The sequence below is a fragment of the Phoca vitulina genome, unplaced genomic scaffold, assembly GCF_004348235.1.
Source record: "Phoca vitulina isolate PV1807 unplaced genomic scaffold, GSC_HSeal_1.0 scaffold16, whole genome shotgun sequence".
NCBI lineage: Eukaryota > Metazoa > Chordata > Mammalia > Carnivora > Phocidae > Phoca > Phoca vitulina.
Window position 1 is genome coordinate 5759756 of NW_022589719.1, and position 25925 is coordinate 5785680.

The window sequence follows — 25925 nt, forward strand, 5'->3', positions numbered from 1 at the left end:
AAATTATTCTAAAGATATAAATATTTAAAAAACTTAGAAAAGAAACATTTGCATGTTTGACTATGAACATAGTTTTAATTCCGAGAAATGTAACTGGACTTAATAAAATTAACTCCAGGAAAGGTGTGACCAGATGTTCTTGTTCACCATATATTCTCAGTAGTAGTTACTTTATAGCTGATTATTTCTGAAAAATAATTAATCAATTAAAAAGACACAGAAGAATGAGGAAGTACATTTGTTTTTAGAATATAAAACCTAATAACATTTAAAATAGATAAATGGACAAGAGGCATAAAGAAGCAATTCACGTAAGAAATAATAGTGCAAAAGTCATATGCATAAAACAATGTTTGACCACACTAGGAATGATTCCACTAGAAATTTTTTAAATTACAGTACTAAAAATGAATTACAATTTTCTATACACAAATTTATGAAAAATGTAAAATAATGCTTTTAACAATGGTGAAATTAATGTAAAAGTAGTTTATTCAACTATTCCATGCCTTTCTGCAAAATATGTCATTCTTTTAGGAAAACAATATGGCAATATTAATATAGGTAGGGAAATGTGTGTGCATATCTGTTGATCCTATAAAGATATTCTTGAGTGCTTTCTGAGTAAATATTCCAAAAAAAGAAAAAGTGTGTATTTTTAATGCTTATGATGGGCCACATTTTGTATTTTATTTCCTGTTTTCCTTTATTTTATCATATAGTTGGGATAAGCTTTCTTTTTTATTTTCTATTGGGAATTAATCTTAAAATTTAAATCAATGTGATTATACTAAGTCTATCTATCACAGAGAATCCTCAAGCTAATGGAGTAGAGACTTAATTCAGACTATATATGGCCCCTAATTTATGATGGTTCAATTTACAATTTTTCCACTTCACAATGATGCAAAAGCAATACACATTCAGTAGAAACCCCACTTCGAATTTTGAATTTGAATCTTCTCCTGTGCGAGCAATATGCAGTAGGATTCTCTCTGGTGATGCTGGGCAGTAAGCTACAGCTCCCAGTCAGCCACGTGATCATGAGGGTAAACAGCCAATACACTTACAACTATTCTGTACCTATACAACCATTCTGTTTTTTCAGTACAATACTCAGTAAATTACAGGAGATATTCAACACTTAATTATCAAATAGGATTTGTGTTAGATGATTTTGCTTAGCTGTAGGCTAAAATAAGTGTGTTCTGAGCACATTTAAAATAGGCTAGGTTAAGCTATGTTTGGTAGGTTAGATGTATTTCATGTATTTTTTCACTTACAGTATTTGCAACTTCAAATGGATTTATTGGGACATAACCCCATCACAAATGAAGGAAGATCCATAGTTTATAAGAGTACTGCATTTGTGTGGTCCCAATTATTGGTGTGTGACCTGAATTGAGCCAATGAAACTGATCCCTAACAAGTTGATATGTATTTGATGGGAAAGAAATGGTCTTTCTCATTACTAAAATTATAAGCTACCAAAGCATTCAAAGCTGGACTTGCGGGCGCCTGGGTGGCTCAGTTGGTTCTTCAGCTCAGGTCATGATCCCAGAGTCCTGGGATCGAGTCCCGCGTGGGGCTCCCTGCTCAGCGGGGAGTCTGCTTCTCCCTCTGACCCTCCCTCCTCTCGTGTTCTTTCTCTCTCTCAAATAAATAAATAAAATTTTAAAAAAAAAAGCTGGACTTGCATCCATCTTTTATGAGACTTGGAGTAAACTGACCACAGACTGAAACCCAGAGAGCAGAACCAAGATATGAAAAGAAGCCCTTAACATTATTAACTGAGATCCTGGAACGAGTGATAACTGAGACTGGGTGTTCTTTCTGCCCTCTTCCAACCTCTTGTGTCTTCAGAGGCTGCTCTGCCAGTTGTGTGTGTGCCCTAATAAACCCCTGCAGCAGATCATCTTAAACAACTTCTCCTCCATATGACAGAATTGTTTAAAAAGATAATTAGATGATACTCAGTAATGACTATCGTTTTCTTGACTCATTATTTAGCTTTAAGATATAATTAACCATAATGAAGAGGAATGATTTTCAGTTTTAAAGGTGGTATTCACGTTTGGTAAACTTGTTTTCATAGGAACTAAAATTTACACTTATCAAGCAAAATAACACTTTGAACTTTCATTGTTTTAGGTTCTGAAACAGGAATAAAAAAACTAAAACATTCCTACAGAATTTCAGAATTGAGTAATCAAAGATTTTATTTCTGTGTAAGTCCCCCGCTATGGCTGTTTATGTTGAATATTCTGCTTCCAAGCAAGAATGCGTCCTGCCCAGGGACTGGTGGCACAGTGGCAAACAGAAACAAGGCCGAGGGCGCCTGGGTAGCTCAGTCGTTAAGCGTCTGCCTTCAGCTCAGGTCATGATCCCAGGGTCCTGGGATCGAGTCCCGCATCGGGCTCCCTGCTCCGCGGGAAGCCTGCTTCTCCCCCTCCCACTCCCCCTGCTTGTGTTCCCTCTTGCTGTGTCTCTCTCTGTCAAATAAATAAAATTTAAAAAAAAAAAAAAAAGAAACAAGGCCAGATGAATCCGAGGCCCCGTGGGCTCTCCGAAGGAACAAGGAAAGCTGAGTCTGTGTGTGTCAGAGGCAAACTGTCCAGGGTGAGTTATCCGAATTAACTCCTAGATAGAATGAGAGGTTTATTACAAGGTAAGTGAAAAAACAAAAAAGTCCTAATTTAAATTCACATATATTTAAAAGCAATGGTAATCACAGAAAATATTTAAAATTTATGGCAAATTTTTTTTTAGGGAGACATATCTTTTTTTCACAGACATTGTTTTTAGGTTTCCCATTGCGTGGTTAAGATTTCAGGTATTTTTGTAAGGTTTTAAAATTCTTTTCAGAAAGTACACCCACTTATTACCGAAGCCAGGCAGACCATTTGTGCAGTTTCCCTCTGGCTGCTGGCTGGTGTCTGGCACACGTTAGCACTCAAGACAGCGCTGCAAGAAATTAATGAGAAGGGATCCAGAAGGAGCCATTTGAGGGAGGTAAATACAGCTATAGTTCTGATTTGGCAATTTAAGGACTACTTAAATATTTAAATGCAGGGGTCAAGGAGGCAGTTGGATACAGCACATCAGGGCTCGGGGGAGAATTCCTGGCTGGGGATGTGGACTAGAAATTCATCCATTTGCACTACTTATTACAGTCCTGACAGTCAGCGAGATTACCCACATAAAAGAGGGCTGGGGACTGAGCACTGGAGCAAGCAGACATTTGGAGGCGTCCTGGATAGGAAAACAAGAACACTGTGATGGGGCAGATGATGAAGGGGTGATACGAATGGATGTGGTGTCCAGGGAGGTTTAGGAGACAAACCCTCACAAAGAAAAGAAGGGTGATGCCAACCACGTCAAATGCTGTTGAGAGACTGAGTGGGAGGATAATTAAAAATTATTCACTGACTTCAGCCTCATAATTGCCATTGGAGACTTAAGTCTGAATGGAATACATTGCGGAAAGAATGAGCTGTGCAGTGGAGACAGCAAATGTACGCAAAATACTTTGCGATGTGAGATAATTCAGGATACAGGTAACATATGGAGAGTGGGGTGGAAGAGTGCTTTTTTTCTTTTTTTAAATGATGGCTGTTTTTAAGGCATCTGTGTGTCCAAAAACAAACAAAAAGGACGGAATAAACACAGGAAATTAAAGATACGGGAGAGAGGGACAATAATCCAGAACAGTCTGTTGGAAAACAAGGACAATTCAGTGGAGGACACAAGGAGAAACAATTTTTCATTGTTACAGAAGGGAAGGTTACCGTAAATTAAATTATCATGCATAAGTGACATCGAATGATCTGAATCATTAAATCATGAAATGCAATCTATAATACAAATAGAAACAGAACAACATAACACATTATATTAAAAACTATGTAAAATTTATATGGATAAAGAATTGAGGGGAAGCTATGCTATTTCATTCAGTATAGAAGCTGCTTATTTGACAATATTTTTACCAGCATTTTAATCAGATGTTATTCTTCTTCCATTCTTCTGCAGAGAGCTTTTGACAAGTTATTTAAAGATGAAGTCTTGTAGGCATAATAAAACTGATTAAACAGTTCAGTAAGATTAAAATGAAATTTAATTTTTCTCCAAGTGTGACTGACACGTAAAATAGTGGATTTCATAGCAGGAAAGGATAAGGAACACAACAGAAGTACTTGTGGTAAAAATGAAAGAATAGAATACTTACTTTCATATTCAATTTTCATTTAAACCATTTCCACACATGAAATTTGTTTCTAAATCTAGAAAATAAATATCAAATTCTAGAATAAGTATGATGCTAACTTCCAATTTTCCTTTTTTCCTATGACAGATGCTGCCCAATTTCTACCAGCTCATTAAATTTATGGTAAGATAAATCATCTTGTGAGTATATTTATCTTATTTTTATTACACCATAATTCTTTTGCTGGCTTAATTCATTTTACATGGGTGCTTCAATTTCAAGGAAATAGTTTATTTCTTTGATCAAGGGTGTGGTCCCATAAAAATTATCTTTTGTTCTTCAGTGTAAAAGGGACTTTAATCCTAAGTGGAGTCCTAATTTAAAATAAATATACAATCTTTATTTGTCTTTTTGTAAAAAAAAAAATAATCCTACCTGGGTGGATTTTACCAATGATTCCCTAATTCAGAAAATCTGAAGTAAATTTTGTCTATCCCTCAAAGGCCACACCCAATGAAGCTGAAAATCTCACATCTTCTATAATTTTCTCATATTATAAATATGTCTCCTCATACTCTTTTTTTTTTCCTTTGCAAAATTAGTGTCATTTCTTACAAGGAATATTGAAGCAGGATTTGGGCTCATTGCCTTCAATTTATATTTCTTTCTAATCTAGAGTAAAATAACATTTTTTAAAATTTCACATTCAAAAGAGATTCTGGAAGCAACTTTTTTTTCTTTTTTCCTCCAACTTATTTGAAGAACACTTGGCAAATAAAAGTATATATATTTAAGGTGTATAATGTGATGATTGGATGTATGGATACACCGTGGATCGATTACCAAGACCAAGATAATTAACATGGCCATCACTTCACAATGTTAACTTTGTGTGTGGTGAGAGCACTGAGATCTACTCTGAGCAGCTTGTAAGTGTACAATACTGTGTTATTAACTATAGTCACCATGTTCTACATGAGATCCTCAGAACTTATTTTTGTAACTAAAAGTTTGACCTATTTCCCCCTCCCCCAGCCCCTGGCAACCACCATCCTATTCTCCATTTCTATGAAGTCAGCTTTTTTTTTTTAATTCCACATGTAAGTGATACCATACAGTAAATCAATTTTTGATAACCTTACTCCTCTGCAGTGCTTGAAGGAGGCATATTAGGTGCCCGATACATCTGATATGACTTGGGGTGATTTCAGAAGACTTAGCATCTTTCCTTTAGATGGTTATTTTTCTTTGCATGTTGAAAAGAAAGTATTAGCAGCAAAACTGAAATCTAACTCTTACTTTTCCAGTGGAAGTCCAAGAATGAAAGATTGGAAGGAAAAAATGAGAGAAGGAAAGAGGAAAGGAAGGGAGGAAAATGATTACTAAATACTATAATGACAGACCTACTGGCAGACACACTAATGATGGGAAAATCTGTGGGAAAATATGTGGATATGGAATACTTTTAGCAGGCTGAACCTGTTCTGTCTAGGATCAACTACAATAAATAATCATGGAATGTATAGATTTACATGCTATTCATCTCTACAAAATGTCACCTTATATAATTATCAGAGCATAAAATGGAGATGTTTGATTACCAAAATTGCATCATTCTCTGTAAGTGGTGCTCTGTTTGCAATATTTAGAGAGATCCATAACAAAAATCTGGTCCAGGGACATTCTTATGTGGACAGACAGGATCTAAGATTGATGTTCCCTGCTTTTCCTGGAGCTCAGAATGACCTATATCATTGAATTTATTAGTGAAGTTAGACACTGGGTAAGTTATCTGCATTGTATGTGTCTGATTGGATAATTTGTTATCTTACATTCATAGATAATAAAATACAGAGTATATTTCCTTTTAATCTTGACCCTTAGGATAAACACTTAAGGAATTGGTATGATGGGGTCCTTGGGTGGCTCAGTAGTTGGGCATCTGACTTTTGATTTCAGCTCAAGTCATGTTCTCTGGGGACTGAGCACTGGAGCAAGCAGACATTTGGAGGCTCTGCACTAAGTGGGGAGTCTGCTTGAGATTCTTTCTCTCCTGCTCTGCCCCTTCCCCCACTCATGCTCTCTCTCTCAAATAAATAAATAAATAAAATCTTTTTGGGCGCCTGGGTGGCTCAGTTGGTTAAGCGACTGCCTTCGGCTCAGGTCATGATCCTGGAGTCCCTGGATCGAGTCCCGCATCGGGCTCCCTACTCGGCAGGGAGTCTGCTTCTCCCTCTGACCCTCCCCCCTCTCATGTGCTCTCTCTCATTCTCTCTCTCTCAAATAAATAAATAAAATCTAAAAAAAAATAAAAATAAAAAATAAATAAATAAATAAAATCTTTTTAATAAAAGAAACCGGTATGCTGTTTTTCTGACTCCATTCCAAATTTTACCAGTAAGTAGGCACTTTATACACATTGATAATAAAAAAAGAAGCAAAAAAGGAAATAACAAATCGAGTGTAGCAATTGGATTTGGCCAACTAGAATATAATTACCAACACATTCCCCACCCATGTCACTAAATCTATTATTTGGAGAATATGATTTTTTTTCCAGGTGACACAAAATATTTTTAGGAAATCAATTATAGTACTGCAGCTTCTCAAATTATTGATATGTATATATATATATTATACAGAACACATAAACACACATTATGAGAAAGAGATTGTGAAAACTCACCCATAGAATAATCTTCACTTCTTTTCATAGCAGGTATAAGGAGTTGATTAATAAATATATTTTCAATTTACATAATGGCTTTTAAATTATTAACGTTTTCATAAATCCCTTTCTGTGGCATTTGTTTTGTTTTTATTTACTGGTAAATGGAATAAATACTCGCAAATACAACTTGTAGTTAGTGGGACATATTGGACAGACTCTCTTGGGGCAATAGCTAATTATAAATTTTCATTCTTTTCTTCCCTCGGGACTGAAAACCAACTAGGTATTTAATTTTATTAAACATTATTTCAAAGTTTTCAATAAAGATATGAATCTTTAAATTATGTATATGCTAATTAGAGTGATTATCTAATCAGAGAAGTAAAAATTACTCATGTTAAGTTTAGGAGTTTTTACAATTATTTCTTTTTTCTTTTTAAATTTTTTTTTAAGATTTATTTATTTAACAGAGAGAGACACAGCGAGAGAGGGAACACAAGCAGGGGGAGTGGGAGGGGGAGAAGCAGGCTTCCTGCTGAGCAGGGAGCCCAATGCGGGGCTCGATGCGGGGCTCGATCCCAGGACCCTGGGATCATGACCTGAGCCGAAGGCAGACGCTTAACGACTGAGCCACCCAGGCGCCCCTACAATTATTTCTATACTAAAATTATGTATATTTTTTTTCCAAAAATTTAAGCCCTATTTGAAATAGACTATTTTCATTGACTTTCTTTTGTTACATCAATTTGTAACTATTCCGGTTAATTTATGTTCTCTATTTAAAGTTAGCTATAAATCTAATCCAATCCCAATTGTAATAATTAAGTGCAGTATTTCCTAATTACTACTTCTGTCAAGTAGAAATTATTTCTGTAGGCCACCAGGAAACATTTAAGTGTTAAAGGCCATTGCATCAAATTATATCTATTCTTTGAGTCTCTATTCAAAGCATTTAAATGACTTATTCTCATGTAATTTTGATAGTTTTAATTGGAAATTTTTTTGTTAGATTCTAAAAGCTATTTCCTCTTTTTTGATTAAAAGAACTTAAGTCACAGTTTCCAGTTTCTTGGCCAAATATGTCATGGTATATTTTTTTATCTGAATGCCAATTTTAATTTAATTAAAATTCTTTTAAAAAGAGGTTAGTCCAATGAAAATGGAAATTATCTGAAATATATCTTAGTTTAAAGATGCCAGTTTCGGCAATAAAGACATAAAATTTGCTATATTAATAATGTATTTCTAGATAAGTAATTATTATTTTACTCTCCATGAGAATAAAACTTAATATATTCAAAACAATGACAGTCAAAATATCATCAGGATTTTCACAGACTTTAACAAGCTCATATTAAAATTCCTTTAAAAATTCAAGAGCCAAGAATTGTCCAAATGATTTTCAAATATAAAATAAAAAGGACAATGTTGCCATGAAACTACACTTATATCTAGATCTAATAAAGTTTTATAATTATGCATTTCAAAGAAACAGATGCAAAATGAAAATGTTCCTAGTTCACAGGCCCAAAACTTGCAACTCATCTTTACTTTCCACTCTCGCTCCAGCCCGTTTATGACTCACCAAAATACTTTTATCTCCACCTTCAAAATACAAATCATTTGACAATTATTTCACTACCTTCATACCTGGCTTATTAAAATAGCTTCCTCAAATCCCTTCCTGCTCCTGTTCTCGAATCCCACTTCTCTACTGTCAACATTGTGGTCACAATAATCCTTCTAGTATGTAAGTGTGATTATCATTCTTTTGCTCAAAACTTTTGTTGGCTCCCTATTTCTCTCAAAGTAATAGAGTTGTTAAAAGTGTCTACCAAATGTTGTCTCAATCTTTTCTAGCTGTATTGTCCATCTGGGTGTTCTTTAAACACATGAGGCACATTCTTGCCTCAGGTCTTGTCTTTGCTGTTCAATTTATCTGTAACTTTTTCCTCTCAATAAACACATGGCTCACTCCTCATCTTCTTCATGTCTTCACTTAAATATAATTCTCTTAATGATGAACGTGCTCTCCATTCTTCAAAAAAAAAAAAAAGCTTCTCTCAATTTCTTTCTTTCATTCTCAATTCTTTTTTGACTTATTTATGTCTGAAGCTTAAATTATAATCTTTTTAATTAATTATTTTTATTACCTATCTCTCGCCACAATAACATCAACTCCAGGAGAGCAAACATTTGCCAGTTTTGTTCACTGTTCCATTCCCATGGGATGTAAGCAAGCCTGTCACATAAAAGACAGGATTGTATGGTGGCAGAGATTAAGTTTCTGTAGGAACCTAACTTTGATAAGGCCAAGTAGCAACACAGATGGTGAAATCACAGAGATAAACCTTTGAAAATTCAGGGGCAACTCACTGTGCTGGACGTGTCCTATGAACCAACTTCCCACAACTCCTTCAGTATTTTTCTGCTTGCTCACCCTCATGCTTAAAATCCCTCCCACCTTTGTTTCAGTAAGGTTGAATTCAATCTCTCTTCCACATTGTATAAGCTGAATAACATCTTCTTTGACTGTATAACTCTGTCTGGTGCAATATTTCTTTCACAATGTGTAGATGAATGGTTTTTACAGAAAAGTGTATATAATAAAAAAAAACTAGAAACCAAATTTTCCTGAAAAGATGGATGGACAAATTTAGTTATATAAAATTATGTACTAAATTTCTATCCAGTAAATAAAATGAATAAATTAGATTGAGATTACACAATATTAAGTAAACCGATAGGATGCAAAATATGTATTGAAAGTGATATATATATTCAAAACATATCCACAATATTATATACTATAATAATTCAAAATATATCAACAATATTATACACTATAATAGGTTCATATATAGAAGAATATAAAAATTTGGATAGAGAAAGATACCAATTTCAATATACTCTCCCCTTCAGCCCCTACCTTCAGGAGAGAAAAAGATTAAAACATGGGTAGAGAGATAATTAGCAACATCTACAAAATATCTGGCAAAATCTGTAATAAAAATCAATCTTGAATCTTATGAAGAAGATCAGGGTTGATATTTTAACCTCAGTGTTTACATGGGTTTCTATATTTCAAAGATTCAGGATTTTCCCATTTGCATAAATAAAAAACAATATGAATAAGATTTTTCAACCTCTGGTTTTAGATTTCAAATCTGTTATCACTATGAAATACATATTTCAAAAGGAAGTATAGTGGAAGACACAAGGAAAATGTGCACAAAAAAGTATTATTAAAACTAGACAAATTTATATTCTATGTATAAAATATGTGAGAGTTGCAGGTGCTTTACTGGGCAAATCATTCAATTGCTCTGGGGCTTGGCTTCCTTGACTAAAAACCAAGTGGGTGGATGATCGGGCATATAAAGCCCCTTAAAACTCAGATTTTATGAATATAAAGACAACCTAATTTATTCTTAGTGACAAGTAGCTTGCACTCTAGTCAAATCCTTCTTGATTATTACAAAAAGATTTTATTATTATACTTCTGGTGCTTGCTATAAGCACTTTTCCTCATAAAGAACATATTAGGTACTTTAGGGGGCCCAAATAATTTTCTAATCAGATGTTTCTCCACTATTTTCTCCCTTTTTAAAAAAAATTCCTCAGAAGAGTACTGTAGAAACTAAGTAGTATAAGCTAAATAAGAACTCCAAAATTTTATTCTTCTGTAGTATGTGCTAACTAATGTAAAAAATAATTCTCTCAGTGGTCCTATGTATCCTCACAATAACAGAATGTTAATAATTGCATGACACTAAGAAAAAGGAGTGGTGGGCAGCAAATCTGATATTGAACATAGATTAATTCTGTTATTAAAATAGAATTTTTTCCCACCAAACTGCTTTGGTAATGAACTCTTGTATTTCAGAAAATGACATATAATAGATGTTCTTCCAAGAAGCAAAGTATGGTTTATATAAATGGCAAGGCCTTCAGTGTATTTGTCCTTGTTTCCCTTGTGAAGGGTAATAGGAAATTCTTCCCTGATACTCTCTTGAAATGGGGATGCAAAGCATGGAATTGGTCATCAGAGAACATTTTAATATAACTGTCTAGTGTAGGTTAGAGAAAAGCACATAATGAGTTACAATATATTGCTGTATCGCCTATGAAATATTTCAAACATACAAAAATTCCTAAAATAATATAATACACACTATCAACAAACACTAACATGTTGCTTAATTTATTCTGGGCTTTGGGAGACTTTATCACAAAAATTTTAAAAAATACGTATATTCACATTATCTAATAGTTAAGTGATGACTGTGGAATGAGGTGCTGAATTATATCCTCAACTTTGTATTCTATCATCTATCTATCTATCTATCTATCTATCTATCATCTATCTATCTACCTACCTACATGTCTACCTATCATCTATCTTGTGAGACTTTTTCTGGTCTGTAAGAACAAACAGTTTCATATTCTGCAGAAATAAGCCTTACAGGGAACAATTTTGTAAAGATAAAAGATTACCAGGGTCTATTGGCATTGTGATTTTACTCTAAATTTTCTCTCTTAAAGGTGTTGAAAAAGTAAAAAAAAAAATGCATTTAGATAATATTGTTAGCTCTAAATGGAAAGAAACAGCCCAATATGCTCATAATATAAACAAAGACAAATATATCCCAATTGAAATGTCAAATTTTCCCCTGCTCTACTGCCATTAATTTATTTGCAAACCAACTAGTTCTAAAGTTTATACAAAGCATCTTATGAGATAGTAAGAACAGGCAGAAGCCATTTGGACATAATTCCATTTGAAATTAGGGAAAAAAACTCACAACTGGTGACTAACAACTATTTAACTAAATAAATATAGGAAAGAAGAAAATAAATAAATGATGTAAATAATTTACTAGTTAAGAGAAGGTAAATTGAGTACCATTTTACATGGTGACTGTTGCTTAACATTTTCTAATTAAGATGAATTAAGATGATTGGGTTTCTTTGCTATGACTACTCATTACCCAACTATTGATGTGGATTTTACTTACTAATCCTTATTGACCTATTGCTACCATATATTAATGAATTCACTGAACCTATACTTGCTTTATCACTTATGCTAAAACTCTTCTGTTTCTAATTCTCCCCTAATAAAACTATAAAACCTGGAAATAAAACAACAGGCAAACAAAGAAGATACTGAAAAATTTTAAGAAAAGGAGGATGGACTTGAGATCACAGGATTGGAAGAGTAGCATCTCATGACTTCCACCCTGCTTCAGAACGTAACACAGATCCAGTATTTCCTGAACCCCAACAAAGCAGCAGAAGAAAGCCCAGGTAGATGCATTCACTATGGACTGTATGGGAGTCCCACTGAAAGCATGACTTTATCAAGGTCACAGGATAAAAGATCAATATACAAAAATCAATCACAGTTTTTTTTACTTTTCTTGAGATTGATTGATCGATTTAAAGTTTCTCTGTGCCCACTGTGAGCCTTGAACTCACAACCCTGAGATCAAGAGTTACATCCTCTACTGACTGAGCCAGCCAGGTGCTCCTCAATCACATTTTTATATACTAGAAACAAACATGTGGAAACTGAAATTAGAAGCACAATACCATTTTTAATGGCTCCAAACAAAAGGAAATATTTTGTCTAAATCTAACAAAACATGTATAGGATTTATATACTAAAAATTACAAAATGCTGATGAAGAAAATCCAAGACCTAAAAATGGAGAGTCATAATGTGTTCATGGATTAGAAGACTCAATTATAGTAAAGAAGTCAAAATGTGGAACTGGTGCAATCTCAAATCTGAATAAGGTTGGTGGATTGTATTAAAGTCATTTTCCTTGCTGTGATATTAAATTGTAGTTATGCAAAGTACTACCATTGAGGGGAATTTGGTGAAAAGTACAAAGGATTTCTCTGTATCTTAAAATAGCCTGTGGACCTAAAAATACCTCAAACTAAATATTTATACACATGCACAGAAACACACATATACACAGAAAATTTGATTGGTCGACAGATATAGATATATAGATATAATTAACAGGAAATGTTCATTTCTTATCCTTTCTATTCCTCTGGTTATTTGTAGAAGCTTGAGCTGTAAGCACATTGGCGGATGAACACAGAAAACAAATTGCAGTTTAAGAACTGTAAAAGAAATAAGCACACTAAATACTGGCTATGCAGATAGATCTGTGTTTGCAGAATAAAACTGGACAAGTTCTCATGAGTGCTGTTGCTGGGGAAGACATTTGTGCATCTGTAATGAGCAGGCAGGTGAGGGCATGTAAGTGTGGGTGTGTCAGCTCAAAAAAGCATTCACTTTCTTCTGGAAAGATGATGGAGTTTATCCTTGGGCTACTTCTTTTGCTTAAAACTTGATGGAGCCATTATGCTTAAGAATTAGGGGGTGTTGGATGGTCTTATGCTATATATGAGGGTTCCCCGGTAGTACTGGGATAGGCTGTATATATGAATTTAGATCTTTGGGGCAAATCCCAACACCAACCAAAATCTTTGTCTCAAGAGATGATTAGGAGTGTCCATGATTCACTTTTATTTCCATAAAAAATACAGATGATTATATTCAAATAAAAGGGCTGGCTATGTGAAATAAATTTGTTTAAAACATGAACATGGGTTATACTTTCTTGTACACAGAGATTATGATTATTTATAAAAATAATTTTAAATGATACAGAAAAAAGTTGAAGGTGTTTAGGCTGAATATTTTAAACTGTTTAAAAACATACTATCATACAGTGCTTGATACCTCAAATCTAAGATGGACACTTTAATATTTTCATACATTTTTCCAACAACCCGCTTAATACGTTCTCAGTTCATAAGTGCCATCATGTAACTTTGAAAATAGCTGAGACTGAGCTCTTCAGTACACAAGAAAATGACAGGTTCTTGATTATTGAAAATGACAGTTTAAAAATGCACATGAGCATTTTCTTATTCAAATATATGCAATTCAAAGTGTAAAAACTTACATTTGCATTATTTTTAGCTCTTTAAATTTACAAATTACCTAGCAGCAAGGCGGCAGTGTCATCTAAAGAAAAAAAGTGTAAATTTTGATCAGAAACAGTTTTTTTTTTTTTAAGATTTTTATTTTTAAGTAATCTCTACACCCAACATGGGGCTCAAACTCACAAAGCCAAGATCAAGAGTCACATGCTCTACCGGCTGAGCCAGCCAGGCACCCGTGGTCAGAACAAAATTTGAGAACCATTTTCACCATTCACTTGGGCACATCATTTAACCCAGGTATTAGGTCTATTATTTTTATTCTAACAACATTATCTGTTGCACAGAGTTGTATGTATTAATAACAATGCACCACGAAAATGCTCTGGAGTATGCTACAGAAATTGTTCATTTTTCCCAATAAGTACTTTTTAAGAAAGTAATAAAGTAGGGACTTTCTAACAATTTTTATGAAATAGAAGGATACTTTTAAGGATAAAATACTCACTATGAAAGTATAAGTATGATGATCTACCAAGGTTAATGCCTAGCTTTAAATGGTCAAGCTCTTTGAGCATTTAGGGAGAGCTTTTGTTGAGGATGAAACACCTGATATAAAAGGAATATAAGACTGAGTCTTAATAGTCTGTGCCACTGGAGTCTTTAGGACATAGTACTTTATTTGTAGTTCCCTTATTGTCCCTAACACCAACTCCACACACATTTAGCACCATTTCTCTCCCCAGTACTGACTCAGTGATCCTGATTTCATCTCTGTGCCACCACTATTTTACCCTGGATTATGTCCATACTTGGCAAACAGACTCAAATACCTATTTGCTTTGATTATGGTTTGGATGTGGAGTTCTTGGTGCCTAGACTGCATCTCTGAATCCTGTTAACTTCACCGAGATATATCCTAAGGAAATGATCAAAGCCTTTTCTCTCTCCTAGGGTGGCTAATCATATTGCCTTCATATTTAAGTGGACAAAGAACTCAGAGAAATCAGGGTATGGAATCATGAACTCAAATGAGAGGGAAATGATAATCAAATAAAAAACATGGGTTAATTCTCAGCAAAGCCATTTTTTTCAGGGTATGGAAGATGGAGGCATAATCTAAAGAGTTCATGAGAATTTTATCCATGAGATGGTGTACATTTCTTACTGTGCTTTATGGACACTCCATCTTGAAGAAAATTTGAGATGTTTATACACTTACAGAACAAATATAACGTTTTGTATTTTATGATTTTTATATTTTGATACCATTTTATGCTCTTTTCATGTGTTCTTTGTTTTTTATTCTGTTATGTATGGAAGTTTATCGTGTATATGTGCTTTATCTTAGAATATGAGGCCATTACTTATATTACACTGCTGTTCATTAGGTAACACAGACCTTGGGAAAGTCTTGGATAGATGCTTGGATAGACGCTACAGAAGGAAAAACAACTTCTGTTTTATTGTTAGTGGATGGCTATTATATGAGCTGTTGTTTTCTATTTTTTGTTTATAAGGGCAGGTTCTACTCTAGACAGGGAACATAACATTAAGCAGAGGGAAAAACAGTCCAAGGCCTCTTCTATTACTACTTCTGTATAACAAACCACAATCCACCAGAACTTCAGTGGGAGACAACAACGATTTTATTATGCATATGAATTCTGTAGGTTAAGGATTCAGAAGCACTATAGGGATGGCTCTCTTTGGTAGTATGCTTAGTTGGCACTCACTGACTGAGGAAAACTTTTTGTGTATGTCTTTTCCCATCTTCGTGTTCAGTGATGCCATGTTGGTAGCTTGAAATTACCTAAACAGCCATGGTGGGGATTTTCACACTATGGAAATTGGAAAATTCTCTACAAACCAGGGTTCCCCCCTCTCTTAGCTCAGAGAACCAGGTGTTAATAGTTTACCTGAACACCAATAGTTCTTTTCTACTACATAAAGTCTGGGGAACTGGTTGTTATGATTCCAAATTTTTGTGGCTACTTGACTCATTAGGGTCACTGTAATGCCTTATCTGTATAAAAATTCCACTACAGAGCTCTTAAAGGTTTTGGCACCTTAATTTTTTTTTTTCAAAGCCTTGTGTCCTATATGATAAAGATAGAGGCAATTAAGTCCTAAATAATGTAACCATTCTAAGATTCTGATCTCCTTAAGCCATCGGGTATCATTCTCTATAGTATTCCATGGCAGTGGGATGAGGTCTCAACTTAATTTGGGGTATCCAACCTCTGGATCTATGTTTTGATTAACCAATCATGTAAACTCTCAGTGCCACCCCTAGACGAGCTAATATCTGAATTAAGAATCTGTGCTGGGAGATTGGCACTAGGACAAAGATTGGTGGAGTCAGCCTCACTGTACATGCAAGTGTGGGAGCTGTGAAGGGCCATGTTTCTGCCCTGTGGGCCAGAGAAGTCTGGGGGTCAAAGGAGTAAAACAGAAATGATACTAATTTGTAGAGAGATGCAAAAACTGAAAAAGAGAGAATCTTAACATTGTCTCTAATCCACGTCCTTCCTGAGTTCCTTTACTGCACTCACTTTCATGGAAAATCCAGTATCTTTACGAGAGATTCTCTGAGTTTGTTTCAGGTACCTTAGATTGGTTATTACTAAAATTTTCCTGATTTATACATTCCCTATACAGTTGACCCGTGAACAACATGGGTTTGAACTGCATGGATCCACTTACAGGCAGATTTTTTTTTATGTATATAAATACAGTACAGCACTATAAATGCATTTTTTTTCCTTACGATTTTCTTAATAACATTTTCTTTTCTCTAGCTTGCTTTATTGTAAGAATACAGTATATAATACATATAACCTACCAGCTATGTTTTAATCAACTCTGTTATCAATAAGGCTTCTGGTCAATAGTAGGCTATTAGTTTTGGGGGATTCAAAAGTTTTATGCAGATTTTTGAACATGTGAGGGTCAGCACTCCTAACCGCCCCCACCCTTGTTCAAGGGTCAACTGCAGTTGAATTTGCCGGTGTAGCAATATAACCCAGGCAGAAGCCGTGGAGTCTTCCAACAAGTTATCTCTACCGGAGTGTGGAAATGTGGCATTAGTGCCAAATTCTCAAGACTGCACATCTTCCGCAGCTTCATGAAAGTGACACAGAATGTTATTAACTGTCCAAAGAAAAGCAGGGTTAAATTTCTCTATTTGTGAAAAGATGCAGGCTAAAGATGAATAGAGACAACTCTGGAGCCAGACTGTCCTGGTTAAATTCTGGTTCCACCAATATGAACCGTCTGACCTTTCATGGATCATTCTAGCTCCTTGAACCTCAGTTTTCTTACTTTTCAGTTAGGAATGATAATAAAACCTATCTTAGAGTGTTGTAAGGATTAAATGATTAACGAAATGTAGCCCGCTTAGAAGAATGTTTCAGACATAGTCAACATATAATACAATGTTAAAGTTATTGTTTTTCACATTGCCTGTATAATCATGTATCCCTCTGGATTATTTGGCAATATAAATGTAACTAATTTGACAGGCTCAGAAATACACACACACAAAATGTGCGCACCTCTCTCTCCTCTCTGTTTCTCCTCCCTTCTTAATATGGTATGCATTTAAATACATAAATATGTATGTATATATTTTGCCAAATAGCTTTATTATAAGAAAGCTGTGTGTATAACCATATCTCCATTTTGCAGAGATGATAGCATGTTACAAGTTGAACAGGCTATATTTTCATACTCTGCACTGCTTGTTGTTTCTTTTCCAATAGTGCTAAGGTCATAAACTTCACCTATAATCGTGAGCCCTAATTATGTTGGTACATAAGTCTTTGAGAAAAATAGTATGCTAATGCCGATGAGCTATTTGCTTAGTGGGGCCATTCATTGTTCTTTGTTTCCTTATCACATCCTTCTGCACCATTAGGTTTTAGTGAAATTGCTCAGGAAAATAAAGAAACTTCAAAAGAAACCATTTCAGTAATAGTGACCCTACTACCACAACTATGGAAGACTGTAAGCATTCTATATCCAAGAATCCCTTTCTGTGGCTGTCAAAAAAGTTCTACCAGAATAGAAACTAGGACGCTACTTTCGGGAATTACAGTCTAAGGAACATGTGTTGTATGGACACAGAATATAGAATAAGAGCCTATCATTTTCTATAACGATATTGTTAGTATTCAAATTGTTTTCCAAGTCTATTTCTCTTATATCCAAGACAATTTCAAGTTTTTTGCTTTCAATGTCTCTAGAAATCACTGATTTATATATATATATATATATATATATATATATATATATATGTTTTGTATGTATGTAGATAGGATATGTCTGTCTGTCTATCTATCTATCTATCTATCATCTATCATCTATTTATTCTGAATGTGTGTCATCCAACCCTAAACTTTCTCTGGGTTTTGCAAATAGTGCCATATAAAACACACCGAATCCTTGACTGTTTCTTCTACACATAAAATAAATGCTATAGGAAGATAATAGAACAAAAGAGAAAACTATGGATTTTGAGCATTTTCTTCATCCTGCCATCAGAAGCTTAGTGAGGGACTGTGTAATTTCCACCAGCTCAGTGAATTTTCACAGGATTTCTTTCAGTTAGTGTATGAGAATCATAAATTTCAGAGCTGTAAGAGAACTTAAAGATCACTTGATAAATAAGAAACATGAACACCAATGGTAACCATGATCCTAACCCTAACCCTAACACACACACACATTATAAATATATAAATTACATAAATGTAGCAAATATATGTTACATATGTAACACATATGTGTGTTGCATATATAAACACATGTATATATGTTACACACATGCACACACACGTATATCTCAGGATGATTTTATGTAATTCTCTATGACTTAAAGCACCCAAAAGTTTATTTTCCCCATTGAGTTTTGAAGAAATTTCTTTTTCCATCTTTCATAAAACTAACTCTACAGAACTGGTTTTTGATAGCTCATCATGCACTTCTGAGACATGGACCTATACCAAGATTGCTCTTCTAAAATATTTTTTTTGACAGTCTCATCCTAAAGCAGGCAGGAAGATAGATGAAATAACAAGAAACCATTTATTTATAAGAATTGTTTTTTCATTGATTGACATCTGAACTCAAAGAATATATGGTTTTACTTTCCCCTGAGAGGGTGAATCAAGTCTGTCAACCTAAATTCTTCTGAGGCAAATATTCTTTATTTCATTTGATGAATCAGAGACTAGTTTCTATGTCAGGGTACAAATCTTAGAGCTTAGCTCCCTGCTCCAAATTAAAATTATCATGATTTGCCATGCAATCTGGAATAAACCAATTAATATATTTTCTGCCCTGGTTTTTCTTTAATTAGATTTCCTGGGGACTTCTGTTAAAAAATTAAAACCCTTTTAATTCTTCTTATTTTCCCCACCCCTTTCAGCTTTCTGTAACTTATTGGCACAGATTAGTTTATTAAAAATGATAGAGTTCTTAAGCTTGGATATTAGAGTAAAATATGAGTTAAACATAGAACCACAGAAATGACTTCCTTTTTTTTTTACTATAATTTGAAGCCTCAAAGTGAGACAGGGGAAAATGTTGATTGTTTTGCCTGTTCTATTGTAGGATCTGAAAATAATTTTTAAAGCTTTACTTTTTATTCCTTGATTTTCCTTATATAAACTAAAACTTAAATCAACCATCTAGCTGAGAAGCACATACTAAATTCCATGAGTGAAACTTTCTTAAGCAGCAAATATTGCATTCCATCTTCAAATAAATGATTTAATTACGGCCAAATCAAAGTTTAGATTCTTCCATGTGTTAAAAAAAAAAAGATATAGTGCTTAGATGTTCTCATCCAAAAGACGATTCAGCCACCATCCTTCAAATTTATAGCCAAGCATCTGACGTTTTAATTGTCCTCCATTATAACTGGAATGACAAGGAAAAAAACCACAAGAAAAGACTTTGAATGTTGAGTAATGTTTCAAATTCCCACCTGCCACATGCAGTTGGTTGAGATCCATATGCAGTTAAGTATGACCCTGATGCAGTCATCTTAGTGAAGAGTTTCACTGCCAACAATATTAATGAAAGGAAGGAGCAGTGACACAAAATATAAGCATTTACTAAAAGGCACTCGAAAATAGTATATGAGCAGCATTTGTTTTCAAAAACTTATATTTAGAAGGCAAAAAATAATGTAGTGTGTGTGGTAACACACACACCAGGATGTAGGTTCCTCTCCATTAGGCAATGTAATCTTACTTGCTCTTCTTACATATTCTGTGAAAAATTTTACCTCTTTCATGACCAGAGTGGAATGGGTGAGCAAATGTCTAATCTGAGATATTTATATGTTCACGCTGTGCCCATCAGGAACTAGTGAACTCTCAAGGTTAAAAGAAACCTACAAAAAGTCTATGAAATCTCTCTACATTATATTCTAAGCACAGTCCATAGACAAGCAATATGAGTATTGAAATAGACTTTTTGGAAATACAAAACAATCCATTCCCTCTCTCACCTGTAGAATCAAGATCTTCATTTTAACAAGATCCCCAGGTGATTTTAGACGTATTAAACTTGAGGGGCATTGCTCTCCAATATATGCTCATCCTGACCATAATGTAACATTTTCCAGCTATTGAGAAATCATTGTCGGGGATAACCTATTTCATAGTTGAACAATTCTAATCATTTTTAAATTCTTTCTTATATTAAGGGAAAGTCTGCTTCTCTGTTACATCTATCAAACTAGTCATAGTTTTGCACTCTAGCTTTTAGGACAGATATGGGTAGATGATTGCCTTTTTATCATCTTAACTCTTTCTCAGTTCTTTCGGTCATTCTTCGAATTACACAGTGTTCACATCATGTTAGATGTATTACTCTGAACACTTGGGTGATTGTCACTAAGATGAAAGCAACTGAATCCCGTAGTCAAGGTTTGGTCTAATTAAAGAAGAGATGGCCGACTTATTTTGCTAAGCATAATACTCTCTAGCTCCATCCATGTCCTTCCAAATGGCAAGATTTCATTCTTTTTTATGACTAACCATATGATTTCACTCATATGAAGATTTAGGAAACAAAACAAATTTTAGCAAAGGGGAAAAAAAGGGAGAGAGAGAGAGAGGCAAACCAAGAAACTGACTCTTAACTATAGAGAACAAACTGATGGTTATAAGAGGGAAGAGAGGTGGGGGGATGGGCTAAATAGTTGATGGGGATTAAGGAGGGTACTTGCTGTGATGAGCATCGGGTGTTGTATGGAAGTGTTGAATCACTACATTGTACACCTGAAACTAATATTAAACCGGACATTAACTAGCTGGAGTTAAAATAAAAACTTGAAAAAAAGAAGAGGTGAGAGAATCGACATTTATCCCATTCTTAATATTCAAAATCTATTAAAATTGCCTATGTTTTAACTGGCCTTATTTTGGGGGTGATGAGAGAGAGGGGTGCATCATCATGTGATCTCATATTAAGTTTACAGATACCAAGAATCCTGTGTCTTTTTTGAACTTTCGAAGTAGTGCTAACTTATGCTGGTATCTTCTTCCTCTCCTCCTACATATCAATTTAATATTTGGGACCCAAAGGAAAAACTTTCTAAACGCTGACCATGTGAGGCCACACACAAATATCTGCCTTCTTCTTGGAAGTGACTTTGGTTAGCGGCAATTACTTATACTCACCCCTTTGAAATTCAGCACATCAAATCAGCCAACTTATATAATTCAAAACCATAATTTCTTTTGTCTTAAGAAATTTTTATTCCTGGGGCGCCTGGGTGGCTCAGTTGTTAAGCGTCTGCCTTCGGCTCAGGTCATGATTCCAGGTCCTGGGGTCGAGCCCCGCATCAGGCTCCCTGCTCCGCGGGAAGCCTGCTTCTCCCTCTCCCACTCCCCCTGCTTGTGTTCCCTCTCTCTCTGTGTCTCTCTCTGTCAAATAAATAAATAAAATCTTTAAAAAAAAAAAAAAAGAAATTTTTATTCCTTCTACCTTAATCTCTTTTAAGGCTGAAAACTGCTATTATTAACCACATCTGAGAAATTAAGATTTTGATATGGTTTTCTATATAGCAATTCTTAAAATTTATAAAGTATATTTAATAATTCTGGCCATATACAGGATATATTTTCTCTGATGTCTGAAATGCACAACACCCTTTATAAGTCTACTTATAATTTTTTTTTGAAAATATGTGGTTTGTACTCAGAAAACTAAATGACTTGAATTTAGGACTACTATATGCCAGGATCTGGGACTCAAGGCCAGAAGCCATTAGTGTATTGTATCATTCCTGCACTTGTGGCAGACATTGCTCATCTTTTAATTGGGTCCAAGAAATAGGTATATTTTTTAGAAAAATTGGTTAACTGTATATAAAGTATTACATAGAATGCTACTGTAAATGCTTTTGGAGAAGATTTCGGATGGAAGCGCTAAAACAACATTTTGAGATCTTTTGATATTAATGTATTAGATGCATTTTTTTCCTGACTATTGTAAGAAATTTTTCTTTGAAATTGTTCTGTTACCTGAGACCTAAAGCAGTTCCAAAGCAATTGATCAGCATCTTAGAATAAAAGCATGCCATTTCACACCAGGGAGACCTCAAATTATTACGTTACCTTCACTAAATTCACATAAGTTCCTAATCGAATATAGGTTCTTTCATCAACATATGAAAAATGAGACTATATGTATAAATACACACACACCCACACCCACATAAATGTGTGTATCCAGAATGGTGTCCCATTTAATTACTGTAGATAATGGAATTCAGGACACACTACCCCATAAAGACGGACCTTGGCAAATTGAATATTTTAAGCTGAAGGAATTTGAGAAACTATAGGGGCAGGAAGGACGTTCTGATCCTCCCCTGAAGTAGATCATAAGACCCTCATCCTTAGGTGAGAGGTAACCTCCCTATACATGGAGGAAAGGAACATCCTTATCTTTGGATTCACAGGAACTATGACAGGAATCTGAACAAACAGTCTTGCTCATTTCCCCCATTTGTTCCACTGAGCTCATACCCCTTTTGTTCTGTCACATATTTTGACAGCTTTCCATAAATCATCAACTCTACCATAAACACACTCAGGCTCAGCTTCTTTTTTAAGTCTTCATTTTCTTATGAAGGCTCACACATCACCTCAAATTTATATTACATAAATAAATTTCTGTGCTTTGGTCTTGTCAATCTGACTTCTGTTATAGGGGCCCCAGTCAAGAGCTTAGAAAATTAGAGGAAAATATATCTGTCCTCCCCTATATAGGTGTTTAAAGCTTGTTAGTTTTATTACTTGCCTTCACCCCAACCACTGTTCACAAAGTGAAAGCATTCAGGCTTCATTAACTCACTATTTAATCCTTGTGGCCATGAAAATAATTTGAGTGTGTGTGTTTTCATGATGATTGATTAAGCATGAATGTAATCTTACGTCTGCCGCTCTTTGTTGCTTTGCCAGAAACAGCCTGTAACACAGTAAGAATTTTGTGTTGGGCCCCCTGATTTTGAAATGGTTTCTGAAGTTAACAAATGAGATCATTAACGTTGTGTACAAAATGAATTGTTAGAAGACCGTTTTGTGTTTTGGTTTCCTTCAGTGCTAAATTCCCAACTAAATGCCATTAGAAGGTTGTCATCTCTGACATTCTTCATTTCAGAGTATATTATTTGGTTCACTTGTCTACATTGTTCATAATGGTGGGCATTTCTTTTGCAATCTTTTAATAATAAATCCTTGAGTGATAAAAATCATCTGGATTTTAAAATATATACCATATATAGAGTTACGCATTAATGATCTGCTAAAGGGCCCATAATGTATTTTCCTCAAAATCTCCTTACGTATAATGTACAAACACAGAATGGTAGTATCTCTATCTAGTTCTCTGAACTTTTCACTAAAATATTTAACTCCAGCCCTTCTAATTTTTCTGTCTCAGATAATGAGGGTTAAAAAAAAAATAGAATGACTCTAATGAACATGTGACAGCCACTTTCATACCTTAGACCCATTAAAAGAATGAGATTTAATCATAAAATCACAGAACGCCTCTCCTCCCCGACATCTTACTATCACACTAACAAGGGTCCAAGATAACAACAGATTGTAGCTCAAGCAGCTGTAAGACACAACACTGCTTAAGAGGAGTTCTTATGAAAACCCAAAGACAACAGCTGAAAGAAACAAGGGCACTAGACGCACTCAAAGCCCTGACACTTAAAGCTACAGCGAACATTAAAAACAGCCCAATTCCAAGTCACATTAACATTAAATCTCACAGTAAGGTCTGTTAACCTTAGTTCCTGCTGGGAACACCATGCCTGGCTTTCAACGCAAACTACACAGCATATTAAAAGGAAGGAGGGATGCCTGGGTGGCTCAGTTGGTTAAGCATCTGCCTTCAGCTCAGGTCATGATCCCAGGGTCCTGGGATCGAGTTCCGCATCCCTGCTCAGTGGGGAGTCTGCTTCTCCCTCTCCCTCTGCCCGTGCCGCCAACTCATGCTCTGCTTCTACCTCTCCCTCTGCCCTCCCCCTGCCCATTTGTGCTCTCGTTCTCTCTCTCAAATAAATAAATAAATAAATAAATAAATAAATAAATAAATGGGAAAGCAGAGCCTGAGAAGTCAAAGCAAGCATTAGAACCAAACTCAGCGTGTGGGAGAAGATAAGCAGGTGGAGTGCAGAGGATTTTCAGGGCAGTGAAAATACTCTGTATGATATTACAATGGTAGATACACATCATTAAACATTTATCCAAGCCCATAGAATATATAACACCAAGAATTAATCTAAATGTAAACTGTGGACTTTGGGTGATTATAATGGGTCAATGTGAATTCATCAGTTGTATAAAAATATACCATTCTTGTAGGAGATGTTGAGCATGGGGGAGGCTATGCATGTGTCGGGGCAGTGGGTATATGGGAAATCTCTGTACCTTGCTCTCAATTTTGCTGTAAAGCTGAAACAGCCCCCCAAAAATCAAGTCTTAAAAAATTAGCTAAAACTTCCAAACTTAGTTTCTTTACTTCTCTAACCACATTTCAAGTGCTCAGTGATCACATGTGGGTAATGGCTGCCCCACTGGACAATTCAGATACAGAACATTATACAAAAGTCTGTTGAACAGTACCACGTAGATTCTGTATTTTCGTCCAAACTTCTGTGCCATACACACAACCCAGAATGTGATCATTACGTTATTTGAATCACACATTTTTGTTGCTTAGCAAATCCCCAAGGTTATTATTATTTTAAACATAAATTTCATACAATTGCACAATCAGAAAATCAGAATACTGCTCTATATCATTTTGGTAGTAAGGGTCTCAGTGTTGTTAGTGTCTTAGGCTCTTCCAATTTGCCAAATGCCTTCATAGTCTGTTGTTTTAGGTAAACTGGCCAGACACCCTTCTGCATGAGTATATAATGAGTGGCCTATTTCCATGTATCAAAGATTGTAATTTGGGACAACACTGAAATCTTAGGGGATCTAGGAATCTAGGAAATTGTAGGCACATTTCAGGCATTTGGGTTTATGTGTGTGGATTTATAAAAGTGTGTTAGGAGTGTTGCTTTTTTCCAATCAAAGAGTGTATATATGTTCTCAGGAGAAAATCCATGGTTTTTATCAGTTTTTCAAAAAAATCTGATACTCAAAGGAATATTAAATCACTGACCTAAAAAGCAGAGTTATTTTATCAGGATGCAAGACATCTAACAACATACAGCTTGAAGAATAATTGTTTGAATAACTGACAACTCATTCCCTAGATGTTCAAGGCAATTTTTGATACTTTGTTTAAGTAACTAACACTTTTAAACATGGAGAGTGAAATGGTTTGGAAGCGAGCATTTGAATGAAAGATGAATAAGCTACCTCCATGAGTGTTCACTAAAAATGCTCATTATGTAAAAAGGATTCCATGTATTTTGTAGATGGAAATGTTCAGGAAATATTTCTTTCATTAACAAAGGGAAAGCATGACCTGGAGAATGGTTGCCCAGCATTTTCGAAGCTATCACTTAGTTATCAAATGAAACCGCAT

The 25925-nt window shown here is 34.9% G+C and overlaps 1 long non-coding RNA gene across 1 annotated transcript in view; it reads left to right on the top strand.

Annotated features, from left to right (window-relative positions):
- Positions 1-2780: 2780 nt before the first annotated feature.
- The window catches only part of LOC116638141, a 61749-nt gene continuing 38604 nt past the window's right edge, over positions 2781-25925 (top strand). Inside the window, exons 1-2 of the long non-coding RNA XR_004300636.1 lie at positions 2781-3012; positions 4355-4390. This is a non-coding gene — a long non-coding RNA (uncharacterized LOC116638141). The remainder of the gene's footprint in view (positions 3013-4354; positions 4391-25925) is intronic.